Here is a 27,029-nt window from a genome sequence, read left to right as displayed (position 1 = left end):
AGGGGGTGTCTGAGCACCCCTGCTCCCTAACAAGTGTCAAGCTGTTTGTAGGCACGATGGCAAAGGAGAGGAGTGCAGGGGGATAATCGGGTAGCTTTGTAGGTGTGCACAAAAGCCAGTTTCTCTGGACACAGGAGAAACAAACGGCAGGAAGTTTCCTTGTTCAGAAATCTGCCCTGTAGTCTTATGTTACATGTATGTTATGTAACTGTGTCTATACCATTTGTGGACAGATTCCAGTAATTTCCAGCATCCAGCCGGTAATATCTGGCTGGATGCTGACATCTCAAGCAGTGCCTCTTAACTCTTTTGGCATAAAGCACAAAACTGATAATCTCTACAACTGAACCCTTTTGTGTTTTGCTGATGATGGCAAACCAGTTTGAAGCACTCCCTCCATGGGGGAAACGGAGAACAATCCCCACAGTCTCTGTGTCCCACCTAGTGGGTCGGGGACAGGCCAGATCCTTTTCCAATTTAGACCTTCCCTTCTGGTGTTTCTCACAGACCAGGTCAACTCCTCCTATGTCCCATCAGGAGTTGGGGAGATGGAGGGAACCTGGGCTCACCCTCTACACCGGGTTCCAGCCTAGGGCCCTGTGGATAGCCCTGTCTACAGTGTCCTCTGTATCAGCTGCGTGACAGCAACAACTCCCTCGGCTACTTCCCCATGGCCTTCCCCCATCACCTTCTTTATCCTCACTTCAGGATCTTCCTCCTGAAGCCTGATCACGCTTGAACTCCTTAGTCCTCCAGTAGCTTCTCACTCCCTGCTCCTTGCACGCCGCCCACTAACTGATGGGAGGTGCTTTTTAAACCAGGTGTCCTGATTAGCCTGCCTGCCATAATTGATTCTAGAAAGTTCTTAATTGGCTCCAGGTGTCTTAATTAGCTTGCCTTTCTTAATTGGCTCTAGCAGGTTCCTGATTGCTCTAGGGCAGATCCTGCTCTGGTCACTCAGGGAACAGAAAACTATTCATCCAGTGACCAGTATATTTGCCTTCTACCGGACTCCTGTACCCCACTGGTTTGGGTCTGTCACATATCCCTCCCCCCTGCTCAACGCCAAGGGGTTGGGCAGCTTGGGACGCCAGACAGTGTACATGTGACAAGCTATCGGCATTGCCGTGACGGCTCCCTGCTCTGTGTTGCCCACGGAACTGGAAAGGTTGGTGCGATAAGAACCACCTGGTCACCCTTGTGTTCTTCTCCTTGTTCCGCTGCATCCATTGAAGAGGGGCATGGTCGGTCATGAGGACAAATCTGCATCCAAGCAGGTAGTAGCGCAACGTTTCCATGGCCCATTTTACGGCGAGACACTCTCTCCACCACTGCATATTTTTGTTCCCTAGGAAGGAGCTTCCTACTGAGGTAGAGAATTGGGTGTTCCTCTTCCCTGACCATCTGTGATAGGACGGCCCCCAACCCTACTTCTGATGCATCTGTCTGCAGGATAAATTCCTTGGTGAAATCTGGGGCTATCAGTATAGGGTTACTGCAGAGGGCAGCCCGTAGGTCTGTGAACGCGCTCTCTGCTGCGTCAGACCATCTCACCAGATCAGGTCCACGGGCCTTCACTAGGTCTGTCAGTGGGCTTGCCCTGGTGGCAAAGTGGGGGATAAATCGTCGGTAATACCCCACCACGCCTAGGAATGCCCAGACTTGTTTCTTGTGACTTGGACAGGGCCAATTTTGTATGGCCTCTAACTTACTCAGTTGAGGTTTTACCAGACCTTTTCCCACAATGTAGCCAAGATATTTGGCCTCTGTAGACCCTACCGCACACTTGGCAGGGTTTTCTGTAAGGTCAGCTCACCTGAAGGTATCGAGGACTGCCTCCACCTTCTCTAGGTGGGTTTCCCAGTCTGGGGTATGAATGACCACATCGTCTAGGTAGGCAGCAGCATAATGATTATGGGGGCGTAATAACTTGTCCATGAGGCGCTGGAAGATAGCTGGGGCCCCATGTAGTCCAAAAGGGAGGACTGTATATTGAAAAAGACCCTCTGGTGTAGAGAACGCAGTCTTTTCCTTTGCGTCTTCTGCAAGGGGAATCTGCCAGTACCCCTTCGTCAAATCTAGGGTAGTCAAATACCGGGCATTGCCCAGACAGTCCACTAGCTCATCTATGCGAGGTATGGGGTACGCGTCGAACTGGGATATCTCATTTAGTCTCCGGAAGTCATTGCAAAACCTTGTGGTGCCATCAGGTTTGGGCACTAACACGATTGGGCTGGACCACTGACTGTGGGATTCTTCAATGATCCCCAACTCCAGCATTTTTTTTACTTCTGCTTTTATTTCCTCCCTTTTGGCCACTGGCACCCGGTAGGGCCTCATTGTTACTCTGGCCCCAGGGTTCGTGACGATGTGGTGATATGTCTCGGTTGTTCGACCCGGTTTTGTCAAGAACACATCTTGGTTCCGGAAGATCATCTCAGACACCTCATTCTTCTGGTCTGGCATTATATTGGGAGGCACACTCACCTGTTCGGGGGGGTTGTTTTCCTGGGGTAGGTCTTTTTGGACAGCTGCGCATGCCAGGGTTTCAGAAGGTTGACATGATATATTTGCTCTTGTTTCCGACATCCCAGTTGTTGCACCTTGTAATTTACCTTCCCTATGGGTTCAACTATTTTGTAGGGTCCTTGCCACTGGGCCAAAAGTTTACTCTCTGTTGTGGGTACCAACACCATTACTCAGTCTCTGAGCCGTAACTGCTGAACTTTGGCTTGGCAATTGTACTGAGCTCGTTGGGCCTCTTGTGCCTTCTCTAGGTGTTCCCGCACAATGGCAGTGACCTGCACTATCCAGTCCCTCATTTTTAACACATGCTCAATTACATTCTTCCCCTCATTGGGCTCCTCCTCCCAAATTTCCTTGGCTATGTCCAAGATGCCGCAGGGTTGGCGCCCATATAATAGCTCAAAGGGAGAAAACCCAGTTGAGGCCTGAGGTACCTCTCAGATGGCAAACATAAGGTATGGTAGTAAGGTGTCCCAATCCTTCCCGTCTCGACTTACCACCTTCCTTATCATAGCGTTCAGGGTTTGTTTGAACCTTTCTATCAGCCCATCGGTCTGTGGATGATAGACGAAAGTCCTCAGGATATGTATGTGGAATAGGTCACATAGGTCCCTCATTAGTCTTGACTGGGGTTTCCTTGGTCCGTCAGTATCTCCTTTGGTAGCCCCACTCGGGCAAAGATCCCCACTAGCTCTTTGGCTATTGTTTTAGAGGCTGTGTTCTGCAGGGGGATGGCTTCTGGATACCGTGTAGCATAGTCCAGAATGACAAATATATATTGGTGACCAGGGCCGGCTCCAGCATTTCTGCCACCCCAAGAAAAAAAAAAAAAAAAAAAAGCCGCGATCAGCGGCAGCTGTTCAGCGGCAGATCCTTCGCTCCTAGAGGGAGTGAGGGACCTGCCGCCCCCGAATTGCAGCAGGTGCCGCTCCTCTCCCTTGGCCGCCCCAAGCACCTGCTTGTTAAGCTGGTGCCTGGAGCCGGCCCTGTTGGTGACCCTGGGTAGTCTTCTCCAGGGGTCCCACTAGGTCCATGGCTATTAGCTCAAACGGGACCTCTATGATGGGTAGAGGTACCAAAGGTGCCCTCAAGTGGGGACAGGGACTGTGCAGCTCACACTCTGGGAAGGATGCACAGTATCTCTGCACTTCTTCATGCACCCCGGGCCAGAAGAACCTTCGTAGGACCCTTGCTAGGGTCTTCTCTACCCCAAATGCCCCCAAAAAGATGACTATGCGTGAGGCTTAATACGGCCTTCTGGTGTATGTGAGGCACTAGGAGCTGCTCTACCTTCTGACCCTGCCCTGATGCAACCCGGTACAGGAGATCCTTCTTTATAATGAAGTAGGGGCCAGGTCCCTGGGGTTTCCTTTTCATGGGGTCCCCATCTATTTTGTTACCTACTTCCTAATGTTGTTGTACCTTGGATCTTCAGCTTGGTCCCATCTGAAATTTTCCCTCCCAGGGCTGGTCTGCCCGAGTTCTAGGGGACGGGTCTCTATTGCTTCTGCTGGTTCGGAGGCATTAGGGTTGGGGTCTGGCTCAGGTGCTTCTCCCTCCTGGGTGACCTCCTTTTCAGCTGCCCGGGTCCACCTACCTATGAGAGCGACCCTCTGGCTTTTGGTCAGTATTCAGGTTCCCAAGGCCTTAGCTGCCCTTCTTTCCTTTTTCGTCTTTCTGCCCCGTCTGGAAGTGGAGAAAATGTCTGGGGAAATTTTGGAGAAAATTAGGGGTTAACAGTCTACCATGGACTCCTCACTAGCTTCAGGGTCCTCCCCTTTCTCCAATCCTCCTACTGGGAGTAAGTCATCAAATCCTGGGAAGTCCCTCCTTATAAGCACCGGGTAAGGGAGTTTAGGCACCACACCTGCTGCTACCTCTGTAGTGTTCCCCTGGATTTCAATTCTTACCGGGATGGTGTGGTAGTAACTAACCATCCCATGGACACATGTCGTCCCTGTGCATTTTGCCTGTAGTAACTGACTACATTTCACAAGCTTTCCTGAGATGAGCGTGATGGCGCTCCCCGAATCTATCAATGCAGTGGTTTCTACTCCATTTAACCAATGGCCTGGTATATTTGTGTGGGGTTAGTGCAACCCCCACTATGTGAATTAGGGAGCATGGGTTTTCCCGGTTGCCTGTTACATTTGTAGAGGAAAAATTGACCAGGTCTAAGCTTTGGCCTAAATAGCTAGATAAGTGGCCATGAGACAAAAGCGGCCATGGGGAGTGGAAAATTTTGAGCAGTGGAAAATTTTAAGCAACTGTAGAAAAATGTAACCACAACATTTTGTGTTAGAAAGGCTGTTAAACTGCAAGAGAAACACCTGTGAATAACAGGAAAAGCTTGTTTTGCTATTCTCCCATATAAGGAAACTTGTTTTGATGTATTACATTTGTGGTTTTAAGCTATATAAGCATTCTGTGTGCCGTGCTTAGGGGGACAGTTTTTTCTAGCTGTCACCGCTGCATGCAGGCTTGCAATAAAGTGGCCTCAGGCTGATCTGAACCAAACACAATGCGTGGTCATTTTTCCACCACACGTTACATAGACTCCTCAGCATTGGGGAACTGTGCAGCTATGTGTCCCCACTCCCCGCAGGTGTAACATCTGTATGGGGCCCTAGGCGTTCCCCGGTCTCTCGGTTTGGGCAGTCTAATGTCACGATTACCTTCACCCTCAGTGCTTTGACTTTTGGTGGCCTCTGGTTGGCCTTCAGTCCCACTCTTTTTCCACCTGGGCCTTCCTGGAGGCTCAGTTGCCTGAGATCTGGGGGTCGGTGCCACCAGTTTAACCTGGGGTGCCTCTTCCTTAACTGTTCAGGTCAGTTCCCTTGCCGTCCTTTGCCGCTCTACCAGTGCAATCACCTTGTCTGGCTTACCCAGGTGCGAAGGTCTGGCAGTAGTCCTCTCATGTACCGGTCGATGACCAGAACCTCTAGTATGTCTTCTGGACTCAGAGACTCGGTTCGTAACCACTTTTGTGCGACATGGATGAGGTCGTATAATTGGGACCGCGGGGTTCTGTTTTCCTGGTACCTCCACTCGTGATACCGCTGGGCCCGCACTGTTGTCGTTACCCCAGATCTGGTCAGGATCTTTGCTTTCAGCTCGGGGTAGTCTGCTGCAGCCTCTTCAGACATATCATAATAGGCCTTCTGGGCCTCCCCACACAGGAATGGGGTGAGGATGCCAGACTACTGATCTCGAGGCCAGACCTCCCGTAGGGCTGTCCTCTCAAAGGCCAGAAGGTATGCCTCTACATCATCCTCCCGTGTCATTTTCTGCAGCCAATGGCTGGCCCGTATGAGCCACATCCCATCATGGCCACGATTCAGCTCTGTAAGGGTCTTTACCTGGTTTACCAGTTTCCGCAACATAGCTCGGTCTTGAGCAGCCTGGTCCATCAACAGGCGATTGGTCTCCTGCTGCAGCCGCACTGCCTCCTGTTGGGCGGCTGCCTGGACACGGGTAGCCTCCTGCTGGGCAGCCGTGGCTTGTATCAGTGCCCGCACTACGTCACCCTTTGTGGTGAAAAAGAAAAAAAATAAACCCTCTCCCACTTTTTTTTTTTAAACACCCTCCTTCTTCCGCCATGGGGTACACCGGATCCCACTTCTCACACCAGTGTCACAAAGTTCCTCCTCTGCCTTGGTGGGTCCTGCACTTTTTGGCGGATTTGCTCACCTCAGAGGTTCACAGCAGCCCTCAGTTTGGCCGCTTCTGCTAGAGAATCAAACCTGCCATTCGCTCAGCTAACCTCATCACTGGCCAGCCTGGGGGAAACGGAGAACAATCTCCACAGTCTCTGTTGTCCGACCTAGTGGGTCGGGGACAGGCCAGATCCCTTTCCAAATTAGAACTTCCCCTCTGGTGTTTCTCACAGACCAGGTCAACTCCTCCTGTGTCCCATCAGGAGTTGGAGAGATGGAGGGAACCCGGGCTCACCCTCTACACCGGGTTCCAGCCTAGGGCCCTGTGGATAGCCCTGTCTACAGTGTCCTCTGTATCAGCTGCGTGACAGCAACAACTCCCTCAGCTACTTCCCCATGGCCTTCCCCCATCACCTTCTTTATCCTCACTTCAGGATCTTCTTCCTGAAGCCTGATCACGCTTGAACTCCTTAGTCCTCCAGCAGCTTCTCACTCCCTGCTCCTTGCGCGCCGCCCACTAACTGATGGGAGGTCCTTTGATTGCTCTAGGGCAGCCCCTGCTCTGGTCACTCAGGGAACAGAAAACTGTTCATCCAGTGGCCAGTATATTTGCCTTCTACCAGACTCCTGCACCCCACTGGTCTGGGTCTGTCAGTATTCAATATCTATACAAATGCTTTGGATAATGGCATAGAGAGTATACTTATAAAGTTTGTGGATGATACCAAGCTGGGAGGGGTTGCAAGCGCTTTGGAGGCTGGAATTAAAATTCAAAATTATCATGAGAATCTGGAGAAATGGTCTGAAATAAACAGGATGAAATTCAATAGGGACAAATGCAAAGTACCACTCATAGGAAAGAATAGTCAGTTGCACACATACAAAGGAGAAATGACTGCCTAGGAAGAAGCACTGCAGGAAAGGACCTGGGGTTATAGCAGATCAGAAACTAAATATGGGTCACCCATGTTAAACTGTTGCCAAAAAAGCGAACCTGATTCTGGGATGCATTAGCAGGAGTGTTGTGTGATTTTTCCACTCTACTCGGCACAGATAGAGCCTCAGTTGGAGTATTGCGTCCAGTTCTTGGCATCACACTTCGTGGACAAATTGGAGAAAGTCCTGCGAAGAGCAACAAAAATGATTAAAGGTCTAGAAAACATGACCTATGAGGGAAGATTGAAAAAATGGGTTTGTCTAGTCTGGAGAAGAGACGAATGAGGGGGGACATGATACCAGCCTTCAAGAATGTAAAAGGTTGTTATAAAGAGGAGAGTGATAAATTGTTCTTCTTCACTGAGGACAGGATAAGGGGCAATGGGCTTAAATTGCAGCAAAGGAGATTTTTTTGGTGAGGCATTAGGAAAAACTCCTTAACTGTCAGGGTAATTAAGCACTGGAACAAATTCCCTAGGGAAGTTGTGGAATCTCCGTCACTGGAGGTTTTAAAGATGACGTTGGACAAACATCTGTCAGGGATGGTCTCGAATGATAATGCTTAGTCCTGCCTCAGCACAGAGGACTGGATTAGGTGACCTAGCGACCTCTCTTCAAGTCCTACTGTTATGACTCTGGGAAGCTACAAATAATTATTCTAGGGGTATGTCTACACTACGAGAGTAGTTCGATTTTACTTAAATCGAATATGTGGAATCGATATTACAAAGTCGAACGTGTGTATCCACACTAAGGACAGTAATTCGACTTTGTGAGTCCACACTAATGGGGCAAGCGTCGACATTGGAAGCGGTGCACTGTGGGCAGCTATCCCACAGTTCCCGCAGTCCCCGCTGCCCATTGGAATTCTGGGTCGAGCCCCCAATGCCTTCTGGGGAAAAAAATGTGTCGAGGGTGGTTTTGGGTAACTGTCGTCATCCAACCATCACTCCCGCCATCCCTCCCTGAACACGCTGGCGGGCAATGGGTTCGCGCACTTTTCTGGTCAGTGACAGCGCGGACACCACAGCACTGCGAGCATGGAGCCCGCTGCGACCATCGCTGCAGTTATGGCCGTTGTCAACACCTCGCACCTTATCATCCACCTTTTCCAGAGGCAGATGCTGAGAAATCGGGCGAGGAGGCTACGGCAGCGCGGTGAGGACATGAAGTCTGAGAGTGGCACAGACCTGTCACAAAGCACGGGACCCCGCGCCGTGGACATCATGGTGGCAATGGGTCATGTTGATGCTGTGGAACGGTGATTCTGGGCCCGGGAAACAAGCATGGACTGGTGGGACCGCATAGTGCTGCAGGTCTGGGATGAATCACAGTGGCTGCGAAACTTTCGCATGTGGAAGGGGACTTTCCTGGAATTTTGTGAGTTGCTGTCCCCTGCCCTGAAGCGCAAGGACACCCGGATGTGAGCAGCCCTGAGTGTCCAGAAGCGAGTGGCCATAGCCCTCTGGAAGCTTGCAATGCCAAACAGCTACCGGTCAGTCGCGAACCACTTTGGCGTGGGCAAATCTACCGTGGGGGTTGTTGTGATGCAAGTAGCCAACGCAATCATTGAGATACTGCTGTCAAAGGTAGTGACCCTGGGAAACGTGCAGGTCATCCTAGATGGCTTCACCGCGATGGGATTCCCAAACTGCGGTGGGGCTATAGATGGAACTCACATCCCTATCCTGGGACCGGACCACCAGGCCAGCCAGTACATTAACCGAAAGGGCTACTTTTCAATGGCGCTGCAAGCACTGGTGGACCATAGGGGACGTTTTACAAACATCAACGTCGGATGGCCGGGCAAGGTTCATGACGCTCGTGTTTTCAGGAACTCTGGTCTGTTTAGACGGCTGCAGGAAGGTATTTACTTCCCGGACCACAAAATAACTGTTGGGGATGTGGAGATGCCTATAGCCGTCCTCGGGGACCCAGCCTACCCGCTAATGCCCTGGCTCATGAAGCCCTATACAGGCGCCCTGGACAGTGAAAAAGAACTCTTCAACTACCGGCTGAGCAAGTGCAGAATGGTGGTGGAGTGTGCTTTTGGACGTCTCAAGGGGAGATGGAGAAGCTTATTGACTCGCTCTGATCTCAGCGAAACCAATATCCCCATTGTTATAGCAGCTTGCTGTGTGCACCACAATCTCTGTGAGAGCAAGGGGGAGACCTTTATGGCGGGGTGGGAGGTTGAGGCAAATAGCCTGGCTGCTGATTACGCCCAGCCAGACAGCCGGGCGATTAGAAGAGCCCAGCGGGACGCGCTGTGCATCTGGGAGGCTTTGAAAGCTAGGTTCCACAGTGAGCAGGGTAACCTGTGACTATTAAGTTTGTTTACAGAGAAGCTGAACCTGCCCCCGTTTCTTTACCCAGTGAATGTTCACTATACTCTCCAGTTACATACCCCATTCACCCCATTCACCCCCTTCCAACACACGTTTAAAAATAAAATCACTGGAAATTTGTTAATGAACACAGTTGTCTTTATTACTGTTTTCGCGGTAAAGTGTTGAAACTGGGACGCAGACTGTGGTGGGGAGCGGGTGTAGTGTAGTGATGCAAAGGATGCTTCTAAACTCGAGGAATGACAGGCTCCGCAGTGGTGGACTGGTTGTTTCAACGGAGCCTGCCACCCCTCCTGTTCGGGACTCTGTGTGTGGGGGCTATGTGACTTTGTGGCAGGGGGAGGACGGTTACAGAACCCCTGCTGCATGGCTCTGTGATCCAGGATAAGGACCGCTGCATAAGATCTCTAACTGCCCTCCCCCGCCACAAAGTCACATAGCCCCCCCCCCACACACAGAACATGAAAACCACCTCCCAGACTGACCAGGGTGCCTAGTGACTGCAATGTGTGTGTGACCTGCTGCTGAACCTGCCCCCGCGTCTGTACCCTGGTAAAGGTGACTGTCCTGTCCAATTACCAACCCCCTTCCCTCTTTCAAACAGACTCTCCTCAAAAAGAACATGATGGAAACAGTAATTAACAGGAACGTATTTTTTATTAGCAACTACACAGTTAGGGGATGAAACTGGGACGGGGGCTTGGGTGAGGCGGGAAGGAAAGGACTTATCAAATTTTGGGGAATGAGAGCCTTCTGGTACTTGAGCAGTCTGCAGGGGTGGAGTGAGAGTTTTCACGGACTCTGCCGCCCCTCCTTCTTGGGACTTTTGGTGAGGGGGGTATGGGACTTGGTGGCGGGGGAGGGCGGTTACAGATAGACTGCAGCGGGGCTCTGTCCTCCTGCCTCTGGTCCTGCAGAACATCTACAAGGCGCCAGAGCGTGTCCGTTTGCTCCCTCATTAGTCCAAGCAGCGTTTGAGTTGCCTGCTGGTCTTCCTGCCACCACCTCTCCTCCCGTTCAATGTGTGCTCGATGGATTTGGAACATGTTCTCCCTCCACTGGGTCTGCTGTGCCGCCTCGGCTCAGGAGCAGCCCATAAGTTCTGAGAACATGTCTTCCCGTGTCCTTTTCTTTCTACGCCTAATCTACGCTAGCCTCTGGGAGTGTGATGCCAGGCTGGGTTGGGAGACAGTCACAGCTGTGGGATGGGAAAAAGGGAGTGAATTCCTCGGAAAGATAAATTTTGTTGTGAACAAAGAACATAGTCTTTCTCTGTGAACAAGGCCATGCACAGCACCTATCACATGCGCACTCAGGACAAGGTCGAATTATCGGCCTTCGCATTCAGTGCCTGGGGTCTTGCACTGCCGATCTGAGAAGCGGGGCAGGACAGCGGAATTTGTGTAGCAGGCCGACATGGTAAGCCGTAGACTTGTGGCTGCTTAAAACTTTAATAATAGCACTGGCCTCCTTTCACGGTCAAAGCAATGCCAGTCCCTGCTGCAGCAATCCGGCAAGCATGAACTCTGCCCCTGTTCCACCCCCTCGCAGCTGTCCCAGGGAAAGATCCCTGTATGCTGCCCCTCTCCCGCCTCCACCGCGTGGCTGTAAACCGGCGGTTACAGTTCTGTAAAGGAACAGGCAAGCAGTCTCAATACTAACATTCCCCTACCTAATTCAAAGCAGGTCACCATGAGCGACATCACTCTGATGAGGATTTCAGAGACCGAGAAAGAACGGATGCTTCGGGAAAGCCTGCAAAGACCAGGGCCGTATGCCGCCCTGCTCTGCAAGGCAATGATCCCGGAGTACTTGATGATCTCCTGGCGCGGAAACGTTTCCTACTACGGAGGACACAATAAGGCCGCTCTCCCAAGGAACCTCATGCAAAGGCTTTCCAATTACCTCCAGGAGAGCTTCATGGAGATGTCCCATGAGGATTTCAGCTCTATCCCCGGACATATAGACCGAATTTTACTGTAGCTGCACTGGCAAGGACTAAACAGTAGAGCGCCTAGGGCAAACCAATCATGATAAACCGGACATTGTTAGATTTTTTTGCAGTAGTTGCACTGCCAAGGACTGAAACGTTAAGTGCCTAGGGCAAACAAATCATGAAAAACCCACTGTTAATATGAATGTTCTGTTCAAAATAAATGTTTAGATGTTTAAAACACTTACCGACTGATCCTTCCCCTGATTCTGGGTCAGGGTTAACGCCTGGGGACGGTTGGTAGGGGATCTCTGTGAGGGTGATGAAGAGATCCTGGCTGTCTGGGAAATCAGCGACTGCCTCGTCCTCCTCATCTCCTTCCTCATCTTCCCCATCCGCTAACATCTCTGAGGAAGTGGCCCTCGACAATATCCCATCCTCAGAGTCCACGGTCAGTGGTGGGGTAGTGGTGGCGGACACACCTAGAATGGAATGCAGTGCCTCATAGAAACGGCATGTCTGGGGCTGGGATCCGGAGCGTCCGTTTGCCTCTTTGGTCTTCTGGTACCCTTGTCTCAGCTCCTTGATTTTTCACACGGCACTGCGTTGCATCCCGGCTGTATCCTCTCTCTGTCATGGCTTTTGAGATCTTCTCGTAGATCTTTGCATTCCGTCTTTTCGATCGCAGCTCGGAAAGCACGGACTCATCTCCCCACACAGCGATGAGATCCAAGACTTCCCGATCAGTCCATGCTGGGGCCCTCTTTCTAGTCTGAGATTGCACGGCCATCTCTGCTGGAGAGCTCTGCATCATTGCCAGTGCTGCTGAGCTCGCCACGATGTCCAAACAGAAAATGAGATTCAAACTGCCCAGACAGGAAAAGGAATTCAAATTTTCCCGGGGCTTTTCCTGTGTGGCTGGTCAGAGCATCCGAGCTCTGACCGCTGTCCAGAGCGTCAACAGAGTGGTGCACTGTGGGATAGCTCCTGGAGCTATTACCGTCAATTTCCATCCACACCTAGCCTAATTCAACATGGCCATGTCGAATTTAGCGCTACTCCCCTCGTCGGGGAGGAGTACAGAAGTCGAATTTAAGAGACCTCTATGTCGAACTAAATAGCTTCATTGTGTGGACGGGTGCAGGGTTAATTCGATTTAACGCTGCTAAATTCGACATAACCTCCTAGTGTAGACCAGGCCTAGGTTAGTCGTGGTTGCTGCCATTGTGTCTGTGGGACAAAGGGCTTTCGAGTGATACCCAACTCGCTCATTTCTGGCGACACTCTATTGTCAAAATTTCCACCAACTGGAGGACCTGAAGCTGGGGGTCAGGGCATGCTGAGGAGGGGGCACCATTGAAATTATGGTTCTGCAGATGTGTACGACTCAAATGACACCTCCCTCACATTTCTATCGTTAACATACCCACCGAACTACACGTGCCCCTAGCCTGGCTACTGTGAGATTTATGCCCCAGAGGCTTCATCTCCTGGTTCTTCTCAGGGTCATGCTATGATGCTCCAATCTGCATCTGCTAGGTTTCTGCCTCCACCTCCGACAGTGATGGGCAGCAGCCACTGGGGATACACTGTGGGTATGTTTAGTCTGCAAAGGAAAACCCACAGTGCCAAGTCTGAGCCCAGGTCAATTGACTCGGACTCGCAGGGCTCGGGCTGCGGGGCTACAAACAGCAGGGGAGATGTTCAGGCTGGAGTCTGGGCTCCAAGACCCTCCCTCCCTCGTTCAGAGCCCATGTTGGAAAGTCTACACTGCTCTTTTTAGCCCCTCAGCCCAAGCCCTCTGGAGCCCAAGTCAATTGACATTCGGTGCTGCAGGACTTTTATTGCACCATAGACATACCCTGTAACGCCTGGTTGGTGCTGACATGTTATATGGCAATGGCATAGCATGGGTCCAGGATGTGAAAATATCTCATCCCTGGCTGATGTAGCTCTGCTGGCAAAACCCCCAGTGCAGACAGAGCCGGCAGACGAGGGCTCCCGAGGACACAGTTAACGTTGTTTGGGGAGGTGCTAGTGTAGGTCTGTTGCGCAGCTATTGCTGAAGTAAATTTGCCGTTTTATGTGTTGTGTTTTCTTGTTCAGCAGTCTCCCAAAGACTTGTGTTTTCTTGTTCAGCAGTGCACGCTCCAGCTGCCCTCGCTGCGTTTGGGACAGTTGCATTGGTGCAGGGATTCCTTACGGCAGTTGACCATGGCTCTGACAGGGTCGATCCAGCTTTCACCCTGAATATCGATGACACCATCACTTCCCCAGAAGGGCAATGGGTGCCAGACACCAGCGGGGCTGTGTGCAAAGGGGAGTGGGGTGTAGTAGTTAGAGCAGGGAGGATGGGAGCCAGGGCTCCCCATCAAAGCCCAGCACTTGCTTTCAGGTTCGATGAAGACAGCAATTAAGCCTCTTTGCAGAAGAAGAGACAGCTGCAAACAATGGAGGCCTCGGACCATGGGAGTAGGTCGTGTGGCAGGTCAGAACTGAGCCGCGTGGACTGTGGGGTGCAAACACAGGGGCTAGGAGATAGGTAGCCACCTTAACTGCCTCCCTGAAATTGGCAATAGCCACCGGGACTGGTGGAGCAAGGGTGGTGCCAGAACCTGAAAAGAATGTCATTGTTTGTGCTGAGTTCCAGTTTTGAATTCCAGCACCCATGTGCACACACCTCGTTCGCTGGGTCAGGGGCAGCCAGGCTGAAGGAAGGACAGAGTCGCTGGAGCAGCAGGGCCAAGCTATCGGTGTGAGGTGAGGGGAGGAGTGGATGTACCGTGAGATCCAGCACTGAGCTAAGTAGGCTACGGCAGTAGCAGCACACAAAGGCTTTCTTGCAGCAGGAATGTCGGCTGTCTGGTGGCAGAGGGGACCGTGGTCTTCAGGGCTTACTGAGGGGTAAGTGAAAGCAACAGAATTAAGGTTGCAGTGTGGGGCTGGGGTGTATTTTTAACTTGTCACGTTCTGGTTGTCAGAGGTTTCCATTTAGCCACTCTCCCCGTTCTGAAAGGGCACCTCCAGGCCACCAGACCGCTGCACCTATAAAGTTTTGGGAAGTTCATTTCCTTGGGGGTTTTTCAAAGATCATTTTCCAGCACTCACATGACCCACAGCCCGGCTATCCCCCTCCTTGCCTTCCATCTCTCTGCCTGCCCAGCACACCCTGGGGCTGAAGGGGCAGGCATTGGCGGGGTCCTGCGGGTTGAGGACCCGGGAAGAGGATGCAGGGATTGACAGGGATTCAGCAAGGGCATTTTTGGAAAGGGGGGGGATAGAAATGGTGGCACATGGAGACACAGGGCTTTGGAGGGGTCCAGCTGAACCTTCCTCCTACATCTCCTACTGCGCAGCTCTGAGCTTCCACGGGAGCAGCAGGATCGGGGTGATTGGGGAGGAAGGACAAGTCTGGAGACCCTACCCCATGGCTGGACACTGCATGGGGAAGGTGGGGAGGTAGCAGAGGGGACTCCAATGTGGGAGGAATTGAAGCGGATAGGGGGTATTTGTGGGGGAGATGGTACTGAGGCCTCCATTTCCCTCCTCCCCTTAGTTGTCGAGTGGAGATGTAGAGTCCCTTACCCCCAATTTGGGTAGAGACCCCACAAATCCATCTGCAGCAGACATGGCTCTGCGATGGGGATGACAGACCCCATCTCTGTTGAGGGTGAACCGCTAACCCGAGGCTTAAAGCCATCCCTGGGCTGGCTGTTAGGCTTAAGAAGGGGTGTTTAAAAGGGGGAGGCCCAGCAGCTGGTGGCCAGTGTGGGGAAGTAGGGCAAACAGGCTACACTGGGGGTGGCGAGGAGCCTGGCTCAGGTCACGAACCGGACAAGAACTGCCTGCTCTCTGAAGTGCTCGGTAAGGGGAGAGCATGCCAGCCCCATGAGAAGTACAGGACATGTATGATAAATAATAATACGTGGCTTTTATGTCATGCTTTTCCATCTGTAGATCTAAAGTGCTTATCATTATCCCCATTTTACAGATGGGGAAACTGAGCCCAGTCTAGGGTTCTGTCCACTAGTTAACACTCGTTTTTACTCACTGCATGTTACAATTCCTAGGTGACTTTGTTCTGTTGAAGGAAAATGACTAAGTGTAATTTCTGGGTGTTTTTCTCCATAGGAGGATAGAACAATAAAAAGTTATCTTCGGTAACGTATTTACAAAATACAGAAAGCAGGAGATCTCTCATTAACAGCAGCATCTGTGGTGCACAATTCTGACGAGTTGCTTAAAAAAATTGAGCTCAACATTGCGATCACAGGGGAGTCAGGAGCTGGGAAATTGTCCTTCCTCAATGCCCTCAGGGACCTGGGAGATGAAAGACAAAGGATCCGCTGAGCCCGGGGTGGCAGAGATGACCAAAGAACCAGAGTGGTACCAGCATTTCAAGTTCCCCAATGTGATCTTCTGGGACCTGCCTGGGGACCGGGACCCCAGATTTTCAGCCAGACACTTACCTGGAGCAGGTGACATTCAATCTCTATGATTTCTTCATCATCCTCCCTTTGGAGTGGTTCAGAGCCAGCCATACCAAACTGGCCCAGGAGATCCGGAAGATGGGGAAGAACTTCTACTTTGTGCGCTCCAACGTGGACTTGGACCTGTACAATGAGAAAAAAAAAAGCTTCAATGAGGAGAGAACCCTGGAGAAAATCAGACACGACTGCATCAAGCACCTGCCCAGAGAAGGGATGAGCTCCCCGCAGGTTTTTCTTGTGTTGAGTAGGGAATTTCAGAAATACGATTCTCCCACACTGCAGAAAACGTTGCTGAAGGAACTGGAAAGTCACAACAAACACGTTTTCCTCCTGGCCCTGCCCAACCTTTCTCAACCAATCTTGGAAAAGAAGAAAAAGGCTTTGCAGAGGCAGATCTGGAAACAAGCTGTCAGGGTTCCCACACACACACTCTGAAATCTGGGGTACAGATGTGGGGACCCGCATGAAAGACACCCTAAGCTTATAGTCTACCAGCTTAGGTTAAAATTTCCCCAAGACACAAATTCCTTTCCTTGTCCTTGGACAGTATTGCTGCCACCACCAAGTGATTTACACAAAAATACAGAGAAGGGTCACTTAGAATCCCTATCCCCCCAAAATATCCCCCTAAGCCCCTTCACCTCCTTTCCTGGGGAGGCTTGAGAATAATATTCCAACCAGTTGCCTTAGTAATGTGAGCACAGACCAGACCCTTTGTCTTCAGGACACTGAAATCAATCAGGTTCTTAAAAGAAGAATTTTATTTATAAAGAAAAAAATAAAAGAGTCACACCTGCAAAATCAGGATGGAAGATAACTTTACAGGGTAATAAAATTGTTTAAAACACAGAGGATTTCCTTCTGAGCTCAGCTTCACAGTTACAAAAACAGGAATGAAATTACCTCTGTAGCATAAGAAAATTCACAAGCCAAAACAAAAGATAACCTAATGCATTTCCTTGCCCTATTCGCAGTTTCTGTGGTTTTAGATGGTAAGGCAATCCAGTACAGCTGCCAAGGAGGGATTTTATGCTACTGCATACATAAAGATTGCTACCCTTCCCCCTGTATTCATGACACAAGCCCTGAAGTCATGTGCCATCCCTGCTGTTCCTCTCCCAGCTCTCTCGGTTAAGTGCAATGTTGGCATCCTGGTGGATAAGATGAGAGTGTATTGTGAGAGCTTTGGGCTGGATGACATTTCCCTCATTATACTCACTAGCCAGGTTCGGAAGCCTGTCGCTGAGATGAAGGCTGTGATCAAGTCCCCATTGATGTGTTGGGCTCTGATAATGATTGGTTCATATGATGCCACTCGCCAGACTAGTGCGACTGATCTGCTCTACATTCCGCAGTCCATAAGTAATGCAGTTGCATCTCCCTGCTCTGTGTATTCGCTGCTTCTGGTTTCATTCCCACTGCTCATCTTATAGAAATACCTTTGTCTTTTCATAAACTCCCAGTTAGCTGAATCTGACACTTTGTGATTTTTAGGAAAACATGGAGTAAGGGGCATCAGCTGGACTCCAGCTTTGACTCCATCTCCCCATCAGCCCTGCAGATTTGGACTGGGTAGTTCTATGGATATCAAGACGATCCAGAGTTATAACTAACGCTAACAAAAAATAGAAAAGGCTCTTAAACCTCCTGCTTCTGTGTTTAACCCAAACTCTGGTTCTTAAAGACCAGGATAAGGGCTGAGGACTCCACGAGGCAGCAGAGTATCTAGGGGTTAAGCACTGTCCTGCCTGAGGAGCTTTGAAAATCTGCCTGAAGTGACGTGGCTGAGGTGACACAGGGAGGCTGCGACAGAGCTGGGAACTGACCCCAGAACTGCCAAGGACAAGTCCAGTCACCCTCCATTAACCAGTCCTTCCTGACCTTGGCTTTATTCTGCCAGTTCCCCATTTCAACCGTTCTCCCTCTGCCCCTTGCTCAGGGTCTTCATCACACTTAAGGAATTTAATTTTCAGTTTCCATTTCCAGGAAATTCGCAATGTTTCTGGAAAGTCCTGGGACTGGCAGGTGTTAAGTAAACCCCACAGGTCAGATAAAGGTGGAGATGCCCTTTCATGCCTAACACAGCAGAGCAAGTAGCAATGGAGCAGAGGGGACCAGCGCTGGGCGCTTCTACCACAGCATCCAAAAGTGAACCCAGGCCCTGGGACTCTGCCAGCCATCTCACCCTCGGATGCTGCAACAGACATGGGGGGGAAGGCCGGGGCAGGGGAGATAACAGGGGGAAGGAGGGCACCGTCTGCACTGCCCCATAGCACTGTGATGAGCTCAATCCCGCAGCACTGAGCTCTGTGTTTCCTGGCTTCTCCCTTGTAACTCACAATATCGGTTCCTGCATTTAGTTTGTGAGGGTTTGGGGGAGGGAGGGAAAAACTGGAAACTCACCAATAAATGGCACTGTGGTATGATTCCTGGGGCTCTGGGCTGCGTCCAGTAAGCTCCGCCGTGGGGCCCCTCGGCGCTGGCCCCTCCCTTACCTGCCCTAGTGACACATGGTGGGGACATCACAGAGTGAGCACTTCGGGGCTCTGGATCGGTGCCTCCATTGGAGTAACTGGGGGATTCTCCCAAGCAGGACGATGGAGCCAGGGACCCGCATCTCCTCCCCAACCAGGCTCAACTCACCCTGCCCAGTCGTAAAGAAGCATTGGGACCTGCTCCCTACTTCTGTATAGAATTCAGACCCAGCCCCTGTTCTGTGGGCCACCCAGTCCCTCCATTGCTCACATCTGCCCTCCCCTCTGGGTGAGGGAAAGGGGTAGGGGTTAGGAGAGAGGTAGGGAGGAGTTGTATTATTTTATATTGAATAAGTGGGCCCAAAGAGTCAAAGGTGTTACCTGACCCTGTCACTGTCCAACATTAAAGTGTTATACCAGGTTCGGGGTTTGGTGTCCAGAGCCCTCAGCCTGCTTAGCGCCATGGCAAACACGGTGTCAAAGTCATGCCAAAGGTGAGAAATTTATTAACTGAAACACACAAAAGGAAAAGAATCAAAACAAGGCAAAAAACATTGAAACTGAGATTTAGTGATTGTCTAAAACAAACAATCAAAACCTACAGGAGTCTCATTTAGAACTAGGTGAATACTGGTGAAAGTCTCTTATTCTTTCAAACAGTCCTTCTTGGTGGGAAGAAAAGCTTAGTTCTGTTGTTCCATTCTGAGTTGGGAGGGACAGTCAGTCTCCTGGGTTACACAAAAGAGACAGACACAGAAGGGAGACACAGAAGGGGGAGACGAGATGGGATAGTGAAGATGGGGAAATACATCTTTTGTTGGGTTCTCAGGACACAGGGAGGCTCATCGGTCCTGACTGGACACTCTGGGCTGGCAGATCAGCCATGATAGCAGTTGTTTTGGTCCCTGGCTCACCTCCTTGAACAGGGTCATCATCTGGTTTGTTTGGTCATGTCCCTCTCCTTCATTAGTCCTTCTCAGGCCAGGCCGAGCTGGATGGGCCGTCTCATCACATTGTGCTGGTTCTGTGCAGTGCAGTTGGTTTCAGGATAAGGTGAAAAGCCAAAAGAGAGAGAGAGAGAGATGAGAGGAGGGAGATAGTGGGGGATGGAAAGCAACACCAAAGGCAGGGGAAGATGCAGCAGGATCTCATAGGTATCAGGTTGGTGTCCTTTGTATTTTATTGATACTGATCTCAAAGGCCTGAAGAGTTACAAGTTTTTATAAACTCTTTCACTGTCCAACGTTAAATAGTGATAGGTCAGTTCAGGGTTATTTTAAATGGAGACCTTAGTTCTTCTTGGTTACTTAATAAAACACATGAAAAAAATAAAATAAAACAAGTATTTATACTGAAACTGTGGTCGAGTGATTACACAAAACATACAATTAAAATCTCCCCTTTTGGAGGCAAATTATCAGTCTTTTATTTTCAGAACCACTTTTTTGATGAAAAGGAAAGGGTTAATTTCACACTCAATCCTGCTATGTAGAGGGCATTTACTTATCCTGTTGTAAACAAGCAGACAGACAGAAGAGGTTGGAGACGGAATAGAAAAGACCGGTCCAATATGGCTTTAGCTGATGTTTTTTGGAACTTTTGACAGCTGGTAAGTCGACCATGACACCTGTGACTTTTATTCTGGTTCACAGTCTGGTCAGGATTGTCATCTGTTTGGATCCTCTCTCCTTGAATAAGGCTGGCTGGATGAATACAGCATAGTTAACTTCAGAATTCAATCAAAAGGCAAGAGAGTGAGATATGATGGGAGAAAATAAACATTGGGGCAGAAAATAACACAAGGGAAGAGAAAACAATACAGGAATGTATGTGCCTGTGTAATGCTGGCAATAAGATATCCCCACATATGTCCTGGGGACTGGAGGACATGATGATGTGATGAATTTCAGGATCTACAGGTAAAAACAAAGTTCCTTAAACAAGAGCAAGGCCACCCAGCCTTCCTCTTGGGACAAAACTCCCTGAGTGTGATCTGCTCCTTCTGACTTGGGGTTCAGGAAGCCGAGATGAGTGGAAATGAAATGCAATGCAGACAGGTCGCGGAAGGAGCTGGGGGAAAGATGATGGAGATATGTCAGCAGGTCACAGAACAGGCCACCCAAATACCCCGAGAGAACAGAAATAAAACACCCCTAATTGTCACCTACCACCTCGCACTGGAACCCATATGTGGTATCATCAAACCACTACAACCCACACTCCATGGGGACCCCTTCCTGAAAGACATCTTTCCTGACCCCCCACTTCCAGCCTTCAAACATCCCCCCAGCCTCTCCAAGTTCAAAATCAGATGTAAGCTTCCCACAGACCACTGGCTGGGCCACTTGGTTCCATGGGTGCAGGATCAAGCCCAGTGTTTGGCAGTTTTGCTATCTGTAAATTGGTGATAATATAGACCAGATTGACATGAGCACCGTGAGGTTAAATTGATTTCTGTGTGTGAAGCACTTTGATATGAGGGGCCGTTGTGAGTAATGTTCCACTTGTGCATCTGTGACAATGGAAAACTCATGGGAGGGGTTTGCAGTGGAGCAAGGTTCTCGGGCCTCCTCCTGGGGTTGAGGGATGAGCCGGGGGAAAGATGATGGGGAGAGAGATATGTCAGCAGGTCATGGAACAGGCCACCCACACCCCTAGTGGTCACCTACCACCGCACACTGGAACCTTCAACCCCAGGAGGGCTCCCTGCTGTGTGTTTCAGGTGTACCTCCATCGCAGAGAGACGTCCTGCTGCTCACCCGGGGGGGGGGGGTACCCACAGCTGTGTGTTATCAGCTCAATCAATGCCTGTTCTACAGGGTGCGGCGGCTCCAGAGCGGTGAGCTACCCTGCTCCTGCCATGGTGACCTTCGGGGGAGCAACTCTCACCTCCATGTGAAACCCAGCAAGACCATCCCCAGGACAAGGAGTAACCAGGCCAATGAATAACGGGATCAGCTTAGGGGCATGGCTTTCAGAAGTGCGGAGCACCCACAACTCCAATTGAACTCAATGGGTACTGTGAGTGCTCAGCCCCTCTGTAGCTCTGCCCCACACACGTCTTTAACTCTGCCCCCTACGTGTCTTTCCCACGTTACACTTTCCCTCACATTTATGAGTCTTTCCTCTAATGGCTTCCCAGCCAGGGGCTTCTTCTAGTGTTAACGAGTTGGGCTGAGTCTCATGTCAAACCAGGCTCCGTTACCCCACACGGCCAATGGCTGTGAGCTGCCCCTAAATGACATTTGCACTCACTGTAAGGCCCCTCCCACTGCTCCAGTGGGGTCAAGGGGCTTTAGTGTCAATGAGAATCCAGCCCTGTGAGTTGTGGCCTTTCCACGTCTATTTACCGGGTGTTTCTGGCTTTGAACTTTCTCACAGTGGATGTATAATGGCAAAGCTGCTCGCTCCTCGGCCTATATTTTCATTTGTGGTATTTGACACTGACCGGGGAGAAATAAGTGTCTCAGAGTGGTTGCAGACCGGTCTTGATTGTGCAGCCTTATCCTGCATCTCTCTAAGGAACAGCCTGCGTGGAATGGGGTCAGTGGGTTTCTCAGTATCAGACTTTGCAGGTCTCAAAAACTGCTTATTTTAACCCCTACAGTAGAGAGTGTCAACTGAACACAAGAGCCAAAACGGTGCGACCCCTTGGGCTTTAGAGAGCACGGCCCCTTTAAAACCTCGTCCTGAGGCAGAGGAAGTGCTGGTTGTACCAGGGGGAGGGGTGGAGAGGCAGAGTGACGGGGCGTGTGGGTCTCTGTAGCTCCAGACAAGAGGCCCTACAGCGATGGGGCTCTATGTAGGAAAGCAGCCGAGAACTAGCCCGAAGCCCAGGCAGGAAAGGAGGAAGCCTGCCTGTGTAGGGAAGCTCGGTGGACTGTTTGTTCTATCTAACAGGATGAGATACGGCTTGATTCAAATCCTATCCAGTTTAGAGAACTTAGATTGCGGTTTTGTTTTAGTTCTTATGGTGATCTACTTTGATCTCTATGCTATTACGTATAATCACTTAAAATCACTTAAAATCTATTTCTGTAGAGAATAAATCTGTTTTATATTTTTTTACCTAAAGCACTGTGGTTTGCTTGAAGTGCAAAGTGAAATCTGTTCAGGAACAGGGGCGGGGGCATTGTCCTCTCCACATCGACCGAGGGGCGCACAAGGAAATACACGTACACGGGTCAGGCTGTTGCCCAGGGCAGGATGGTAGAGCTCTGGGGTCCTACGCTGTGGAGCTGGGGAGGCGCTAACTGGAGTCACTCTATTGTTTGTTCCTGAGTGGCTGAGGAGGAGCATTCACAGAACTGCAGCTGGGTGTGTCCCTGCCTGTGTAAGGTCGGTGTGAATGCAGGACCAGGAGCGCTCTGCAGTTTGTCACAGCAGCACAGTGTGAGAGGGGGCCCAGGCTGGTTAGTCAGAGGGCTCTGTGGTACCCCAGTTCCAAGTTGCACCCCGGGGGGGAGGAGGGGAACCCGTCACAATGGTGTAGCCCAATGTGCTAGCTTGTCTTTATTATATTTACTGCTTTGCATTATATTCAGCAGTAATGCAAGGAACGTAGAGGCCTGTATCCTGTCAGACATTCGCTTCAGCAAGTTAGCATAAGGCTTGAAGCCTATGAACTTCGCACAGATAAACGGCCCAACGGAAAACCACGAGTATTGGGGAGTTGAAAATAGAGTGTTTACGGGGAAGTTCTGACCACAGGTTCATAATCCAACCACAGAAGTGTCATGGCAACAAACTGACGTACATAACGGGTACATGAGCTACATCTGCAGATACCTGACCAGTAAAGGGCCACGGTAACACACTGACCTATGTGATAATAAGTTAAGATCATTGATATTCTGGCCTATGGAAAAAGACACTCCAACCTTGATAAGGGGAGGAAATACAAAGAAGGGAAAGGGAAGAAACCCCTACTGAATATGCATTAGACATGGTAACGTCAGCATAAGGTATGGTAATAGTGGCATCCCAGCCTAGGGACGGTAGGAGAAGGAGATGTCGTCCTTGGGAGGTGCCAGAGGGATGGCCACTGGGTTGATGGGGAAGGTGTTGGTGATGAGGAAGATGATGGCTAACACTTCAGGTTGTTCTGCAGGAGATGGGGTGAGTAGATGGATGTGCAGACAGATGTTCGGTACTATATCTACCTTGCTGTGTTGGGGTGTTTGTGACTGTGATAAATGTATGAATAAACTATAGTTGTAAATATAAAGATTCATGTAAAGATGGAGATTCCACCACCTTCCTAGGTAACCCATTCCAGTGCTTCACCACCCTCCGAGTGAAATAGTGTTTCCTAATATCCAACCTAGACCTCCCCCTCTGCAACTTGAGACCATTGCTCCTTGTTCTGTCATCTGCTACCACTGAGAACAGCCAAGCTCCATCCTCTGTGGAACCCCCCTTCAGGTAGTTGAAGGCTGCTATCAAATCCCCCCTCACTCTTCTCTTCTGCAGACTAAATAACCCCAGTTCCCTCAGCCTCTCCTTGTAAGTCATGTGCCCCAGCTCCCTAATCATTTTCGTTGCCTTCCACTGGACTCTCTCCAATTTGTCCACATCCCTTCTGTAGTGGGGGGGACCAAAACTGGAAGCAATGCCCCACATTTGGCCTCACCAGTGTGGAATAGAGGGGAATAATCACTTCCCTCGATCAGCTGGCAATGCTTCTACTAATGTAGCCCAATATGCCGTTGGCCTTCTTGGCTGACTCATATCCAGCTTCTCATCCACTGTAATCCCCAGGTCCTTTTCTGCAGAACTGCTGCTTAGCCAGTCGGTCCCCAGCCTGTAGCAGTGCATGAGATTCTTCCTTCCTAAGTGAAGGACTCTGCACTTGTCCTTGTTGAACCTCATCAGATTTCTTTTGGCCCAATCCTTCAATTTGTCTAGGTCACTCTGGACCCATCCCTACCTTCCAGTGTATCTACCTCTCCCTCCATCTTAGTGTCATCTGCAAACTTGTTGAGGGTGCAATTCATCCCATCATCCAGATCATTAATAAAGATGTTGAACAAAACTGGCCCCAGGACCAACCACTGGGGCACTCCGCTTGATACTGGCTGCCAACTAGATATTGAGCTGTTCACCACTACCCATTGAGCCTGACAATCTATCCAGCTTTCTATCCACCTTATAGTCCAGAGATCGGCAACCTTTGGCACGCGGCATGCCAGAGAAAGCCTCTGGTGGGCTGGGCCGGTTTGTTTACCTGCTGCATCCGCAGGTTTGGCCGATCGCAGCTCCCACTGGCTGCGGTTCACTGTCCCAGGCCAATGGGGGCTGCGGGAAGCGGCGCGGGCCGAGGGATGTGCTGGCCACCACTTCCTGCAGCCCCCATTGGCCTGGAATGGTGAACCACAGCCAGTGGGAGCTGCGATCCGCCAAACCTGTGGATGCCGAATCCTCTCCCACACTTTCCCTGACCTTCTTTTTGTTGCTAACATACCCATAGAAACCCTTCTTGTTACTCTTCACATCTCTTGCTAGCTGCAACTCCAGTTGTGCCTTGGCCTTCCTGATTACACCTCTGCATGTTCCAGCAATATTTTTATACTCCTCCCTGGTCATTTGTCCAAGTTTCCACTTCTTGTAAGCTTCCTTTTTGAGTTTAAGCTCACCGAAGATTTAATTGTTAAGCCAGGCTGGTCGCCTGCCATATTTGCTAATCTCTCTGCACTTCGGGATGGCTTGTTCCTGCACCCTCGATAAGGCTTCTTTAAAATACAGCCAGCTCTCCTGGACTCCTTTCCCCCTCATATTAGCTTCCCAGGGGATCCTGCCCATCAGCTCCCTAAGGGAGTCTAAGTCTGCTTTTCTGAAGTCCAGGGTCTATATTTCGCTACTGTCCGTTCTTTTGTCAGTATCCTGAACTCAACCATCTCATGGTCACTGCTGCCCAGGTTGCCACCCACTTCTACTTCCCCTACTAACTCTTCCCTGTTTGTAAGCAGCAGGTCAAGAGGAAAACGGCACCTAGTCGGTTCCTCCAGCACTTGCACCAGGAAGTTGTCCCCAACATTCTCCAAAAACTTTCTGGATTGTTTGTGCATTGCTGTATTGCTCTCCCAGGAGATGTCAGGGTGACTCAAGTCCCCCATTAGAACCAGGGCCTGTGATCTGGAAACTTCAGTTAGTTGTCTGAAGAAAGCCTCAGCTACCTCATCCTCCTGGTCCAGTGGTTTATAGCACACGCCCACCATGACATCACCCTTGTTGCTCTCGCCTGTAAACTTAACCCAAAGACTCTCAACAGGCTTTTCTCCAGTTTCAAACTGGAGCTCTGAGCAGTCATACCGCTCTCTTACATACAGTGCAACTGCACCACCTTTCCTCTCGTACCTGTTCTTCCTGAACAGTTTATACGTATCCATGACAGTGCTCCAGTCATGTGAACTGCCCCACCAAGTTTTTGTTATTCCAATCACGTCATAGTTCCTTGACTGTGGCAGGACTTCCAATTCTCCCTGCTTGTTTCCCAGAAACTAGCCAGTTGCCCTACTTTCTCAGTATGAATGAATATTAACCCTAGGAACTGTCTTCTGGTAACGGGGGTGCCAGAGGCGTTTGATGAGGGTGCAATAGAACCTATATTAAGGGCATCCGCTGAGTACCTGAGTAAGTGTAAAATGCGGGGGTGCATGTTTGTGAGGGAGGAGGGGGCTTTTGCTGTACTGTGTGAGCTGCCATCGGCTGTGGACCCTCTACAGGTTCCAGGCACAATAGCCGTGGAAGATGATGAGTGGTTGGTAATAACCACTGGGAGCCAGCCCTCACTAGTCCCTGCCTCTGATGTAGAGTTTTTAAAGAAAATGTCGGCCTTTTTGGGGAAAGAGGGAAAGACTTTGGCTGATATGCCAGGTCTGTTGGGCCTTGACCCAGGAGTCCCACACCGGGAGACTGCTCCTTCACCTGATGAGTGGGTGAAGGCTTTGGGGCAAGCATTAGAGAAGGTTATGCCACCCCACCCTGAGTCAAGCCCCTATCGTAAACTGAGGTTGTTTTCTGGGGGTCCCACCCCAATACCTGGGGAGGAAGCATTTGAACCCTGGCTGGAATACACCACTGAAATGCTGCAGGAGTGGGCGGTGCCTGATGCTGAAAAGAGAAGGCGACTAGTAGAGTGCCTCAGGGGGCCAGCCCTAGATGTGATTCGCACCCTGAAGCTCAGTAACCCTGGGGTCAAGGTGAAGGACTGCCTAGAGGCCTTTGATCATGCCTTTGGGAGAACCAAGGGCTCAGATGATGTCTATAGCAAGTTCCTCAATGCCAGGCAACAAAAGGGAGAGAAGGTTTCTGCCTATATCCAGAGGTTGGAGAAATTATTGCAGAGAGCCATCATGAGGGGAGCAGTGGCAGTTGAGCAAATGGACCGGACTAGATTGGCTCAGATTGTAAGAGGAATTCAATATCAGAACCCAATCCTTCTACACCTCCGATTAAGGGAACGGCAAGACAATCCACCGAATTACTCTCAGCTGATAAAAGAGGTCCGAGAGGAAGAAGAGAGGCAGGCAGCTGGCGAGGTTTGGGAGGTGCAGCCACACCAGGCGACTGGCACAACATCCATCCGAACGCCCAAGGCACTGATGGTGAATCCTCAAGAGGAACTTACCCAACGAGTGCAGGTCCTGACACAGAAAGTGGCTGAA

General features: G+C 50.4%; 1 pseudogene; it reads left to right on the top strand.

Moving 5' to 3' along the window:
• Positions 1 to 14,682: 14,682 nt before the first annotated feature.
• Positions 14,683 to 17,251, top strand: LOC112125311 (annotated as a pseudogene).
• Positions 17,252 to 27,029: the final 9,778 nt, after the last annotated feature.

The sequence above is a fragment of the Terrapene carolina genome, unplaced genomic scaffold (assembly GCF_002925995.2).
Source record: "Terrapene carolina triunguis isolate 2854851 unplaced genomic scaffold, T_m_triunguis-2.0 Scaffold29229, whole genome shotgun sequence".
Classification (NCBI taxonomy): Eukaryota; Metazoa; Chordata; order Testudines; family Emydidae; genus Terrapene; species Terrapene triunguis.
Note: the sequence above shows the minus strand (reverse complement) of the source record. Positions and strands in the feature narration are given on the sequence as shown.